This window comes from Podarcis raffonei, chromosome 7 (genome assembly GCF_027172205.1).
Source record: "Podarcis raffonei isolate rPodRaf1 chromosome 7, rPodRaf1.pri, whole genome shotgun sequence".
NCBI classification, from domain to species: domain Eukaryota; kingdom Metazoa; phylum Chordata; class Lepidosauria; order Squamata; family Lacertidae; genus Podarcis; species Podarcis raffonei.
The window spans coordinates 6,506,676-6,521,231 of NC_070608.1; the positions used below are offsets into that span (position 1 = coordinate 6,506,676).

A 14,556-nucleotide genomic window follows, 5' to 3' on the forward strand; every position below is an offset into this window, starting at 1 on the left:
GTAAGAGTATATTCTAAATGAGAGAACCTGGGTATCAAAAGTTAAAGGATACCTGCTTAAGCTGCCTATGGGTTGCAAAAGCAGATTTTGGAGCTTTTCCATGTTCTGGCATCAATACTTATTTCGCCCAGCCTATGAGACAGGAAATAGCTCTTTCAGAAACCCTGAAGTCAGCTGTGAATATACCACAGCTACTACTGTTGGAGCTCTGCAGATGCTGCAGACTCCACGAAGCACTTATTGCACATAAACTGCTGTTTCGAAACTGGGTCAGCCGTGTGTGCGCTGCAGCATTTCTGACTGCATGCTTTTTGCAGAGTTGAAAATCGGTGCAGGAATGGCCACACTCACCATTTGCCACGCTTACTGAAAAAAACCTTAATAAGCCAGTTGCATAACAACAGGACCAACGCCATACTGCTTGGGTGTTTCGTCATCCTGATATAACAAAAACATTTATGGCTTAACTCTGCTTTGTTGCTGCTGCAACTACATCCATGTTTTTTTAGTGGTGTTGTATGTGCAGTCACTTCAGCATTTTTGCACAATAGAGTGGTGCTTGGGGGTTTAAGGGATATATTTATTCAAAGGTTGGATATGCATTTCTAGAACAAGTTGAGAGCCTTAGTCCAGGTCCCTTATGTCAGAATAGGCAGACTTCAAGCTTATCAGATCTACCTCTCCCCACCCAAACCCCAAGATCTACCAGCCAGATGGGTGGCGTATAAATAATGGAATTTATTGTAATAATAATAATAATAATAATAATAATAATAATAATAACAACAACAACAACAACAACAACAACAACAACCATTATTTATTACCAACCAGAGCAAATACAGTTAAAATTAAAGAACAGGATGCTTCTGAGCCTATAAATTTGTTTTTTTAGTATGAAAACCGAACTCAGTCCTCTCACACAAGTCCACTTTCAGTTTTTTTTTGTTTCTTAGCCTGATTTAGGGGGGAGGGAGTTGTGGTGGTGTTAGACCAGTTGGGGAAACCAAACCTAGAGGACCAGTGATTATATACAACAAAACAAATGAAGTCAAGGTCTAGATCATGGGTAGGTAACCTAAGGCCCAGGGGCCGGATCCGGCCCAATCGCCTTCTAAATCCGGCCCACAGACAGTCTGGGAATCAGCGTGTTTTTACATGAGTAAAATGTGTGCTTTTATTTAAAATGCATCTCTGGGTTATTTGTGGGGCATAAGAATTCGTTCATTCCCCCCCCCAAACTACAGAGCCTAGGGCTTGCCGATCAGAAGGTTGGCGGTTCGAATCCCTGTGATGAGGTGAGCTCCCATTGCTCGATCCCAGCTCCTGCCAACCTAGCAGTTTGAAAGCACGTCAAAGTGCAAGTAGATAAATAGGTACCACTCCGGCAGGAAGGTAAATGGCTTTTCTGTGCGCTGCTCTAGTTCACCAGAAGCAGCTTAGTCATGCTGGCCACATGACCCAGAAGCTGTCTGCGGACAAACGTCAGCTCCCTTGGCCAAAAAATATAGTCCGGCCCCCCACAAGGTCTGAGGGACAGTGGACCGGCCCCCTGCTAAAAAAGTTTGCTGACCCCTCTTCTAGATAAATGTAATATATTTCCTTAGCGTATGCGTGCAAGAATTTAAAAACAAGTATCAGCCGCCACCATTTCTCTTTACACAGAATGAGATGGGGACAAAGCATGCAGCTGGCATTGCAAAAGGAGTCTTTCTTCAGAAAATACTTCCCCTGCTAGCGATGGATAGCATCATGGGATGGGAAGGTGGAATATTGATGCCAGCTGATTGTGCAACCCCATCTCTTATCCGGGTCGTGTAGATCACTTGCCTGATGATATTGTTATGGTAGTTATAGTACTGTCCTCCATGGACGGAATGGTTAGTTCTTCGTTTCTTGCTGCCTAAAAGCATAGAAATGTGCTTGAGTGTATTAAAAAATAAATCTGGAACTTTGACCATAGGAAACTAGATGCAATATCTTTTAAAACTGGTATGGGGAACCTGTGGCCCTCCAGATATTGCTTGACTACAACGCGCATGATTCCTGAGTACTTGCCATATTGTTTGAGGCTGATGGACATCGGAAGTCCAATAACCTATAGAAGACCACAGGCATTCCATCTCTATTTTAAAAGCAGAAAAGTCAGACAACTAACTCCTCTGCTCAACAGGATTGAAGAACTAACAAGCACCTTAAATCCATGGTTGTCAAGTGCATTTGATGGGGTATGCCAAGATTGTATCAGCCACTGTTAGCCTTTTTAACTAAATGGGGGACAAGAGTTCATGGACCAAGTAACTTTGAATATCAGGCACTGGAGGCAAGCAGGGGAGAGGGACATGGTGCCCAGCTTGTGTTTTTCCAGCAGCCATTGGCCAGGCCATAGTTGAAAGCAGAATGCTTAGGGACTGAGTGGTTCCTAGATCTGATTCAGCAACCCATTGTTAAGATATCATAAGTGATCTGGAATTCCCTTTGTGGTGGGGGATAGTTGAGCTGACAGGCATATTGGAGGAGCTGGTGGAAGCTGGCTGCTTCAAGGGACTGTTTCTGAAGACATAATCTTGTGACCTACCACCAGGCGCTGGTTTTAATTCATGATTTTGAGTGGTGAAGTTAAAACTTGATTTTTCAAAACAGAGAAAGGGTCATTGTAGTCACGCACCTTTCGAATGAGAAAGCAAAATAAACCAGGCTTCGTCTTGATATAATCTTTAGTTTCTTTCCTTCCTCTCTCAGGAAAGCAAACATTTTAAGAATGTGAGGATCTGCTAGCAATAAAACATGATGGCCTAGAGTGGCATAGAATTAGTGACCCGAGACGATTGGCTGGAATCCTTGAAAAAGGGCTTTTCACTGTCGAAAACACAGTATTATCTCCTCCCAGGACATCCAGAACTAGTCTTAATCCTTTGCCTGTCTGCAAAGGAATTTTTTTGTTGTTTAGTCATTTAGTCATGTCCAACTCTTTGTGACCCCATGGACCAGAGCACGCCAGGCACTCCTGTCTTCCACTGCCTCCCGCAGTTTGGTCAGACTCATGTTTGTAGCTTCGAGAACACTGTCCCACCATCTCATCCTCTGTCATCCCTTCATATCATGTACTGAGATACATAGTGCTTCAAGATTAACACTCTAATAAGTAACCTAGTTAATGGAGGGAAGGAAAATGTTATGGCGCCCTAATATATATATTTTGTACACAGAGCCATGCAGCCCCAGTTGGTTAAAATATAAAGCTGAGACATTTTTGAAGGTATGAGTTGTAACTCAGGAGCCCAACCCTTTAACCCCAAAAGCTGTGAAATGGTTAAGGAACAGGCACCTCCTCTTCAGCCAGTTTGCATGTTCAGAGATCTGGTTCCCAGTCATAGTTCAAGACCAACAGCATATTTGAAAACAGACTCCCAAGTAAAGGAATACAGTTAAATACAATACCTAAAGATACGCCTGAAGTTCTTTGTGACTGGAAAGAGGAAGGGCTGAGAACTTATATAATACACATAGATCAGTAAGCCCAAGTGGTGGTTTTAGCGTAGTATCTTGGGAAGAAGTCTCTGATGCTTTATCTGGAGGTGCCAGAGACTGAAACAGGAACTCTGTGTGCAAAACATGTGCTTTGCCAGACAACTGTGGCTGCCTCCCCATTATAAATTACAAAAGAAGGTATGAAATGTCCTTGCATTTTTTCCCTCTGCGGAAATCTTAACTCCAGCCTTGGTATGTCCAGCAGTATCAAATGATTGATGAATGGCATGCTTCAGTTTCCAATATCACCCTGGTTCACAAGTCTCACTAACCATAACTTGAACTGTGGTTTAATGTATTTATTATTGTGTGCTTTTTTTGTAAACTGCTTAGAGGCTTCTTTACAATAAAGCAGTATAAATTTTGATAAGTAATGTGAGTGAGCAGGATGTTGGTGCAAGCTGCTCAAAAGTTCCCAGGGTGCTCCTCCCCTGCTCCCGCCAGCTCCACTGCAGGTAAATCACAGAGAAGTTGGACTTTTGGTTTGCTTTCCTCCACACCAACCACACACGGCAGCCGAGATTCATTTGGGGCTTACCCCTTGAGCCAAGGATTACATAACATAACAAGCCAAACCCCAGCTTGGTTCGTCTATAGCATGGGTAGGCAAACGAAAGCCCGGGGGCCGGAGCTGGCCCAATCGCCTTCTCAATCCGGCCCGTGGACGGTCTGGGAATCAGCGTGTTTTTACATGAGTAGAATGTGTCCTTTTATTTAAAATGCATCTCTGGGTTTTGTGGGGCATAGGAATTCATTCATATATATTTTTTCAAAATATAGTCCAGGTCTGAGGGACAGTGGACTGGCCCCCTGCTGAAAATGTTTCCTGACCCCTGGTCTTTAGCATGGTAGGAGCAAGGGAGGGCAATGGTTTAATGTGGCATGTGAGTTGTCACCGTTTCATTATTGCAGCAGAATGCTTTGGGGATGCTTGGAGATGAGTACAGAACCAAGGTTGAATTATTCAATTATAACCAGGATCTGTGGATCTCCAAGGCGTTGGCAACATCCCCCAGAGTGTTTTATCATAATACCTTGCGAGTCAGTGTTGGCCAAACTTGGCCCTCGAGCTGTTTTGGGGACTACAACACCCATCTTCCCTAGCTAACAGGACCCAGGGGTCAGGGATGATGGGAATTGTAGTCCCAAAACATCGGGAGGGCCAAGTTTGGCCATCCCTGTTGTAAGTGGTTGAGCTAGTCACCGTTCAGTGGGATCCTCAGCTCACCCAGCACTGGCCTTATGGAGGTGTGGCATACGATGAAAGATGCCGTAAGCCAAGGTTAGCTGCATGCTACTCACGGCTCAGCACTGCATTGAGGAAAGTCAACGTTGCTTGGCATCAGTTGCCTTTACGTTTCAAACAAGGCAATACAGGAAGTTGTTAATTCGGACAACAACAGCAGCTTTGCTCCTCCACTTTGCATCAGCAAACACCAATTACGCGGCAGCAATGGCTGCGTTGATTCAGCTATTAAAAGGCAACAGAAACAGGGCCTGTGGTGTTTGGCGCACTTTTGGGGGTGGCATGTGGCAATAATCCTCTAAATCTGAATAAAATCGCAACCAACAACGGTGTTTATGCTGCAGGATCAGAAAGAGTTGAGTTGGGTCCCAGAGTGAAGATTGCTTCTTTGAAGCTCAGAGCTGTGAAAGGAGCATGGAGCAGATTGCTCTTCAAGCACGCCCCTAAATACTTTCCGGACTTGCCTATAAAGACTTTTTTTAAAAGGTAAAGGACCCCTGACTGTTAAGTACAGTCGCAGACGACTGGGGTTGAGGCGCTCATCTCGCTTTACAGGTCAAGGGAGCCAGTGTTTGTCCGCAGACAGTTTTCTGGGTCATGTTGTCAGCACGACTAAGCCGCTTCTGGCGCAACAGAACACCAAAACCAGAGCAGTGCATGGAAATGCCGTTTACCTTCCCTCCACAGCAGTACCTATTTATCTACTTGCACTAGTGTGCTTTCGAATTGTTAGGTTGGCAGGAGCAGGGACCGAGCAACGGGAGCTCACTCCGTCGCAGAGATCCGAACCACCAACCTTCCAATTGGCAAGCCCTAGGCTCAGTGGTTTAGACCACCTTGCCATTGGGCACAGAGTGCTGGATTCTATGCTGGCTGTCAGAATTGGAAGCCCAAATTAATCAGGGGCCACTGTGGTGACTCTGTGGTGACTCTCTACCTGACATTCAGAAGACATCTTAAGGCAGCCCTGTTCAGGGAAGTTTTTAATATGTAACGCTGTACTGTTTTCAACATTTGATTGGGAGCCGCCCAGAGTGGCTGGGGAAACTCAGCCAGATGGGCGGGGTATAAATAAGAAATTATTATTATTATATTATTATAGTGCAAGATAAAAATCAGGGACTGGAAGGGGTGATATTCTAGAAGTTAGTGGCAAGAGGAATGCTTACAGTTATTGAGAGAGAAAAAATAATAATGGTTTTCCACCCTGGCACTCTTGACAAATATACCTGAGAATTAAATATGGCAGTTCAGTAGAGCAAGTTGAGAAGGTTTTATATTTGAGATTAACTTTCTCTTTGTCTGCTTCATGGGCTCCATACATTGCCAGGACTAAATATGAAAGGCTTGCCAGTGAACGCGGTTGATATTCTTAAGCCCATGGAAATATGTGCAGCCAACTGGGGAAAAACAAGGCAATAGTAGGAACCCACAACGAAGCTTGCTTGTAAAATAATGTCGCTCAAAACAGAAAATAGCCAGACTAGGATCTATGAAAATTTCACTCAGAAAGGGGAGATTGGCCCCAGTTGACACATATTGCAGGATGCATGTCCTCTGAGCCAAATCTCCCTGTCCGTATTCTCTGTTTCAGTCTCTCCCAGCTAGCAGAGGGCGGTTTACAATCGCAGACTCAAATCTCAAACCTTCATTGGCATATAGACAAGATTCCGAAAGGTTCAGTAGAATAAAATCGCTCGGCAAAGTCTGCATCTAATGATGAAAATACTGTTGTATAACATTCACGAATCCCCATTGCGTGTTGCAGAAACCTGGCTGCTATCGCCATCTTATCCTTGTCCCAAGTAAACATTAGGAAGGCTACCCTGCAATTCGCCTTACTGGCACTCCCTGCTAACAACCAACTGATGAATGAATTTAGATCGAATTATCTGATACAAGGGGCAGTGCAAAAGAACACGCACAAGTGGTTCTATAGGACCCTACAGGGAATAGTCTCTCTGCGAGTGGCATTTTCTGGAATCTCCTGTATATTGCTCTCTCCCTGTTACACTCACTGCCCCTGGGCCTGCTAGATTTTGCTTGAGATGCTATTTGACCCCCCTGTATTTTTCAGCAAGGGTCAAGACCACCTCCTACCTACCTTCCGCACTCCCTGCACTACCTTTGTTTAGGCTTCAAGGCCATGCACTTGTGGCTTAACCTCTTGAAATAGAGTCAAGAGTGGATTTCACGCTCTTTATTCAGCTCATAGCGGTGAGGAGGAATGGGAGTTCCCCCAGAATGTCTGCTTTATATACATTATTTACACAATGGGCCCCACGTGATTGGCTAATTCCGGGATTCACCTGTAGGCCAATCAGGTTGCGGATTCACTTCCACCTGGAGCTGGATTGGGTGGCTTCTGTGGACCAATCAGACTGCTGCATTCTGGATCCTATTGTTCTAGGACCAATCAGACTGCTGCATTCTGGATCCAATTGTTCTAGGACCAATCAGACTGCTGCATTCTGAATCCTATTCTAGGAACAATCAGACTGCTGCATTCTGAATCCTATTCAACTCAGTACATAACACTCTTTACTATGCATAAGCAAGCATTAGCAATATTACATTACTTGAGTCACCTTACCACTGTCCAATTTTCATCTGGTGCATTTACAGTCTACCTCGTGTTACGGACGCTTCAGGTTTTTTTTTTTTTGTTTGTTTTTGTTTTGGGTTACGGACCGCCAAAACCTGGAAGTACCGGAAGAGATTACTTCCATTTTCAGTGGCCGCGCATGCGCAGAAGCGCTGAATTACGTTTTGCACATGCACAGAAGCGCTGAATCACAACCCGCACATGCGCAGATGCACAGCTGCGGGTTGCGAACGTGCATCCCGCATGGATCCACTGTATTTTTATTTACTTTTTAAAATGCAGTTGTGTTCTCATTTTGCATTCTTATGTTGCAGACCGCCCTGTGATCTTTGGATAAAGGGTGGTATGCAAATATAATAATATTTCTTTATGCAAAATAGAACCACTAAACATCTATCTGTCTCCTCCTCCTCCCCCCAAGTTCCTTTGAAGTTGTGCTTAGGGTAACTGTGACTTTTGCCCGCATAGGCCTATATGCAGTTGGAGTCATCCTTCTGTTTAGTAAGCAAGGTAGAATATTTTACTTGTGTGGATGAAATGGTTCAATCTGGCACTCCCGCAGATTGAAAACTGAATACAGGAAAGAATTGCTGGCACTCCTGTGCAGGAAGGCTCAGCCACGGCTGAGAGGATTTTTGCCTGGAATGTTTCGATTCGGCCTCTCCTCTTGAGGCTTGCTTTGGCGAGTGCCAGGCTGCAAATGCAGCTTTTTCCACTCATAATTTTTGTAGCTTTAAAGGGGTAGACAAACGCCCACATTATGCTTACTTCTCAGTGTAAGATATTGAAAACCAGCCTCGCTGTTTGTTTGAATGCTGTGCAGAAAGGTGGTTAAAGGCAGTTCTGACAAGGGAAATAGATGCTGCTCTTTCAAAATGAAGGAACTGCAGCTTCTGAAAATGTTTATATCGCCCAACAAATGCCCAGAGAGTTTATTCAGTAGGTGCATTTGCTAACAGCATTCCGGTTGGTGGAACAAGCAGCCATCTTGCCTTATTGTGTGAAGCCCTGCATCTGAAAAAGGAAGCTATTTTGGTTTGCCAAGTATCTCTTTTGCCAGAACTGGGTTTTATGCATATTTCACAGTGAATTTGGACAAATTGGATTGATGACTTAAGTTATTCACAGTATCACTGGCTGCTTTTTTTGCTAGATGTTATCTGTAGCAAATAATCTTTAAGAGGCTGGTAAGTGCCCACAATACTCCCACAATGCTTATCCTCTTACAGTGTAGCTTATATATGTGTGTGTAAAAGTCAAACACGTGTTTGCCTTCCTACTCCAATCTTAGCTTTTGACGCAGGCCCCCTTCTCTTTCAATTTGGTGGAATTAACATCAGCATTGCCAGACTAAACCCTTGGAAGAATCACAATTACCCATCTTCAAAGCACACACATTCACCACTTACAGAATTTGCCTCTGGGGCTTTTTACGGCCTGTTTACTTTTTTGAGTTCTCTGTGTTTCCACACACAGATACTGAGACACAGTTTCACATACTTCCAATAGCTGAGGCTCATTGTTGTGTTTTTTTTGAATAGTAATAAAAGCCACGTTTTTGCTCGTACACCCCAAAATAATTTTAAAGAGTGTCTAGCAATTCACTGCCTCCAGAAGGGTCCATCTGTTTGTGTCACTGCATGAAATATTGGCCTGGGAGGTGTTGTTTTTCCTGTTGGAAGGAGGCAATGTCTCGAGAACAGCAAGTCCTTGCACTGGCGCATTGGGCTTCCTTCAACAGTTGGTAACTCTACTGGATTGGAAGCAATTGAATGATCCCACTTTATCCAATGCAGAAAACCGCATCTAGATAAGACTGATAAGACTGATATGATGATGATGATGGGAGGGAGGCAAAGCTCACGGTGGAGGTCATGTGGAGATGCAATTGGTAACCTTCTCTGGGTGGATACTTTGGGACCACATCTTAATTAATTTTATTAATTAAGATGTGGTCCCTAAACGGCCTCGGTCCTGTATACCTGAAGGAGCGTCTCCACCCCCATCGTTCAGCCCGGACACTGAGATCCAGCGCCGAGGGCCTTCTGGTGGTTCCCTCATTGCGAGAAGTAAGGTTACAGGGAACCAGGCAGAGGGCCTTCTCGGTAGTGGCGCCTGCCCTGTGGAACGCCCTCCCAGCAGATGTCAAGGCAATAAACAACTATTTTACTTCTAAAAGACAACTGAAGGCAGCCCTCTTTAGGGAAGTTTTTAATGTCTAATGCTGTATTGTTTTTAATATTCAGTTGGAAGCCGCCCAGAGTGGCTGGGGAAAGCCAGCCAGATGGGCGGGGTATAAATAATAAATTATTATTATTATTATTATTATTATGACAGCGCACAATATTATTACTACTACTAAGAAGGAAGAAGTCAAACTTCTGGAGTGGATGGTAGCGGGGAGTACTGGGTTGCCTTAAGTTGTCGTGAGCCCTCTATTGATTGTCACAATGCACTGATTGTTTCCTCCTTTTGCATTTAAGATGCCCTGAGGTTTGTCGGTCTCATCACTATAGACGTTGCCTGGGTAAAACTCTTTACTGTGCCTCTTCATTTGCTCTGCTTGAGGAAGGGAAGCCAGCTGTGTTAATGCCTAGACTGCTTGAATGACAGGTAAAAAATGGCCACCCAATGGGTCGCTTGCAATAATGTTGTCTGAGAATGCTTAGACGTTTAATAAAAATTACCGGGTTTGTATTTTTCAGACCTTCGCTGTCTTTCCAGCGCAGAGTAACTGATAATTAGTTTTCTTTTGTAATGCATGAAAGGAGAGCCCTTAATTGCCAGCCTCTATGAGCAACTATCTCGTGGCCATTTATATAAGCTCATAAGCATGTGTTGGTTCATTTAATTTTGTTCAGATTTTTTTTTCTTGCTGCTCACTTTGGTCATATTCAAAAAAGGTACATCTCACACCAAACATACTCAACTACAGACAATCAAATTAAAATTGAATGTATATAGCTGGTCGCAACTGACACATGGGGCTGCCCTTCCTTGTAGATGGGAGACATTTTTTGTGCCAGGTCAATTCAGACATGCAATGCGTTATGCAAATCAGTATAATTTATGCAATTATGGTTTTTCTTCATGAACTTGCTCATATTGCTTGCAGCAGTCTGGGTAAAAGTCTTTGTGTTTTGCAGAAATCTTTTTTTGCAAGGAGTGAATTGGAAATGGAAAATAACCTGAGTAATGCAGACAGAGTTGAATAAATTTTAACTGCTTTTAAAATCAAAAAATCAAACTCGAGTCCTTGGCCTCTTCTAGATTGCAGTGGTCTTTGGCATGCAAACCCAGCTTGCAGCGAAGTTACAACAAGTGGCACACTTAGCAAAGGGTTGGTGGCATCCCTGGATGGGAATAAGGGGCCAACAGTGATAAGGAGCTGTCGTACAGTGATGTCTGAACTCATGTCTTGGCTTTTGTGTCTGTTCTGCACTGCTGTCTAACTGAAAGCTCAGTAGCCTAGAGACAAAGCCACGCCACAGCAAGATATGTAGTACAGTGGTACCTTGGTTCTCAAACACCTTTGTGCTCAAACAACTTGGAACCCAAACATTGCAAACCCAGAAGTAAGTGTTCTGGTTTGCAAACTTTTTTCAGAAGCCGAACGTGCTCCGTTTTGAGTGTTACGCTTCCGATTTGAGTGCCACACTTCTGTTTTGAGTATTACACTGAGGTCTGTCTGTTTTTGCTATTTATTTTGAGTTTTTGTTATTGTGGCGCTCTTTTTTTGTTTTTGTGACTATGTGGAACCTACTGTGACCAGCTACTGATTGATTGATTGATTGATTGATTGCATGACTGCAGTACATTGTTTATTGCTTTCATTTAATGGATCAGTGGTCTTGTTAGATAGTAAAATTCATGTTAAATTGCTGTTTTAGGGGTTGTTTTTAAAAGTCTGGAACGGATTAATCTGTTTTGCATTACTTTCTATGGGAAAGCACGGCTTGGTTTAGAAACGCTTTGGTTTTGGAACGGACTTCCAAAACGGATTAAATTTGAGAACCAAGGTACCACTGTACATATGTACTAAAGGTTGTGCATTAATCACAGAACTGGAGAGTTAGAAGGGACCCTATTCCAACCCCCTGCAGTGTATGACACTGTAGTTTCTCCTTGTGGCCTTGGCTTGTGACATAGCCACCGAATGATTGGTCACACAACTGTTGAGGTATGGGCAAGTGGCTTTGGTTTGGTGATGACTCTTGAGGTAAGCCTTCCCTGTTTCCATATGGAATTTGACATTTATCTATTAGAATACGGGTAATTTAGGAAAGGGAAGCCCCATGTAATCATAATATTGAAATCCTACAGCAGTTAAGACACAAAGCATCCCATCCCATAGCTGCTGATCCCCAAAAGAGCACAAATTCTGGGTCCGGAGAGTTACTGCAAGCATCCATACAGGCTGATAAAGAGAGATGATGTCAATATCATGAGACTAGAAGCAAGTCACATCTTGCTCACTCTCTCTCCATTATGAGGCAATGGGCCATGATGAAAGAACTCTCACATTTCAAGCTGGTAACAAGGGACACACAAAGGGCCTCTTGTAATCTGAGAGCGTACACCCATGGATGATACCTGCAATATTAGATGCTGAAAGATAGCATCTCTGAGATAATTCCCTATTCGTAAAGCTCTAAAGGCATGCCACTCCCTGGCCCATGCAGCATAGTACACACTGGGTGCTGTTGTCAGGCTTGGCTCAGGGAGCCAGGCAAATAACTGCCTTCCTTCTATCCTTCTGTCCTCCTTGGGCAAGCGCCGTCTGAACGGTAACTGCAGGATTTTGAAGCATTAAAATGGCACATCTGGTTTGCAGAATCTGAGCAACACGGGTGCACCATTGAAATATGCAGGTGTACAGTTCCTGGGCCTGCCACACAAATGAGCCTTAACGTTGAAGTTTCGATGCACAGAGGTTCACTTCTGCATAGGTTGCTTTTCGGTGTTGGCATTCAGGTTCTCAGGGCCTCCTGAACACTAACTTGCCTCGAGCCTAAGCCAGAAAGTTTCTTCATGACATCAGAACAATGGCAGATCGGTAGGATAGATTTGATATCCAGGACTCCTATAACATCAGCATCTGAGGATTAAGAGAAGCAAAGGGGAGACCACAGGTATCTGATACAAGAATCCAGGAGCAATAGACACCACTGGCCCTTGATTCTTCCCATTTACAAATCTAATCCGTCTTGTGGACCTTTGCAATGACCATACAGTCTTTCCGTAAGTTAGGGTGTCTTATAAAGGGATTGCTAATTGTGATAGTCTTGCTTTAGTCTTTCTTAAATGTTTGCCCTTGTAATCAATAATTGGCATAAGGTATAATTAAACCTGCTAACCTTTGCCTGGCAGCAAGACAGATGATGAAAAGTCAATGTCTTCCTTATCTTAGGGGATGTGAACAGACACGATACTACAGTTGCAGCCAAAGTTTTATTGCCCTTCCAGGCCATTGCAAAATGCTAGAGAAGCAAGACTCTGATGGGCATGAAGGGAAAGGGTGTTGCAAGCTAACTTAGGAATATTGAAAATGGGTCACCATTTACAAGTGCACCCCAAGGCCCAGTGAGATCCTGTGGAGCCAATTCATCCATGATGCTTCATGTGTTCGGTGTTAGCATACGACCCCATTTTCCTTCAAAATGCAACTTTCCATTCCAGCCACTTGGGCTGGTCCAGTTAGGTGCAGATCAGCCAGTTGCCTTGCCTTGATGGATGGACTTATCACTCTCCTATTTGTCTCTTGAGTACCAAACTGTTCACTCAGTCAGGATCCTGCTGGAATGTCTATAGTGATCCACACTCATTAGGAGCCCTGCAGGATCAGACCAAAGGTCCATCTTTTTCAGCCTCCTGCTTCCCATAGTGACCAGTTAGATGCCTTGGCGAAGCCCACAAACAGGGTGTAAAGACATGGGCGCATTCTGTTATTTTCTTCCCCTGGACGTCTTGGATTCACTGCCATGCCATCACTTAAGCATGGAGGTTCCATACAAGCAACGTAGTCATTGGTATGCCTAGCCAGCCACCACTTGTATGAATGAGGATTGTATTCGGCCTCAGCCTAAATAGAGCAGAACTTGGAGTATCACTTCACATGCCGGGTGCCAGCCTTGCAGGAGATCTTATTGCTAGCAAAGTCAGAAAACAACAACCTGGATCTTATTAGGTTGTGTGAGCTCATTCCCATAGGATTTAGATCGTTGTTGGATAAAACTTGCTGTGTTTATCCATTCCTGAAATGTAGGAGTTTGAAATTCAGTGTGCGGTTACTCATTTTGGACTGATGCTTTTCTTATCAGCACTTTTTATATTCAGAAGGTGTAAGTTAGTTCTTTTGTTTCAACTTCATATCATACAATTCTAGAGTTGGAAGGGACCCTGTCTTTATGCATTAGTTAGTATTTCTATCAAGGCACTACAACTCAACGCCTACAGCCATTATTACAACAGTGATTCTCTTCTACATATTTAAGTAATCTAGCCATTGGTATCTTGGTGGCCACTATTAGCTCTCTTTTTCCATTTTTAAATCATTGCTGCCAATAGTTGCAACAAGTCCAGTTACTATTATGGAACAGTAGTAGAATTGTGCATGTCTGAATAATCATGCTTCTAGTTCTGCGGACATTTGATTCCTGCTTTCAACAAGCAGCCTACAGTGCTGCGTGGCAAGCTGATTTTGAAACCGAGGGAACTTCAAAAGTGACTTGTGATGTGGCCTGGAGGTCTGCTTTTGAGAAGGAGCAGCCTTAACCTGTAGCTCTTTAGATCCTGAACACAGAACATGACAATTTCCCTGACGTATCCAGAATACTGTAGCTGCAAGCTGTGTCCGTGCAGAATTTGGCGAAATATCCTGGGAAATCCATATGTATGGCAGTGTCGGTTATGCAAAAAAAAAAAAAAAAAAAAAAGGTCAACAACTTTGGCCTCAAAGAAGCTCAAAGCTCAACAATTTTCCTTTCTGGATTTTCACTTTGTGAAAAAAGGCAACCTTACCTATGCGTAACCAGGCTTGCGTTTTGCAAGCGATTTTAAAAGCAAGCACATAATTCGGCATCATTTCTTGTTAGAGGAGCAGATTTTTATTTTTAATACAAAACAATTCGCAGTGTCAGTTTCTGTTGAAAATTAGGTCAGAGTTGCAGGTTTC

The 14,556-nt window shown here is 43.6% G+C and overlaps 1 protein-coding gene across 6 annotated transcripts in view; it reads left to right on the forward strand.

The window, feature by feature from the left end:
* SLC45A4 (solute carrier family 45 member 4) overlaps window positions 1-14,556 on the forward strand; it is a 112,459-nt gene that overhangs the window by 58,308 nt on the left and 39,595 nt on the right. For 3 of the 6 annotated variants that reach the window (XM_053395204.1, XM_053395205.1, XM_053395207.1), the window contains one exon: window positions 9,866-9,995. The exons of the other annotated variants lie outside the window; for them this stretch is intronic. The gene's annotated coding sequence lies outside the window, so the exon portion shown is untranslated. The remainder of the gene's footprint in view (window positions 1-9,865; window positions 9,996-14,556) is intronic. 6 annotated transcript variants of the gene reach the window in all.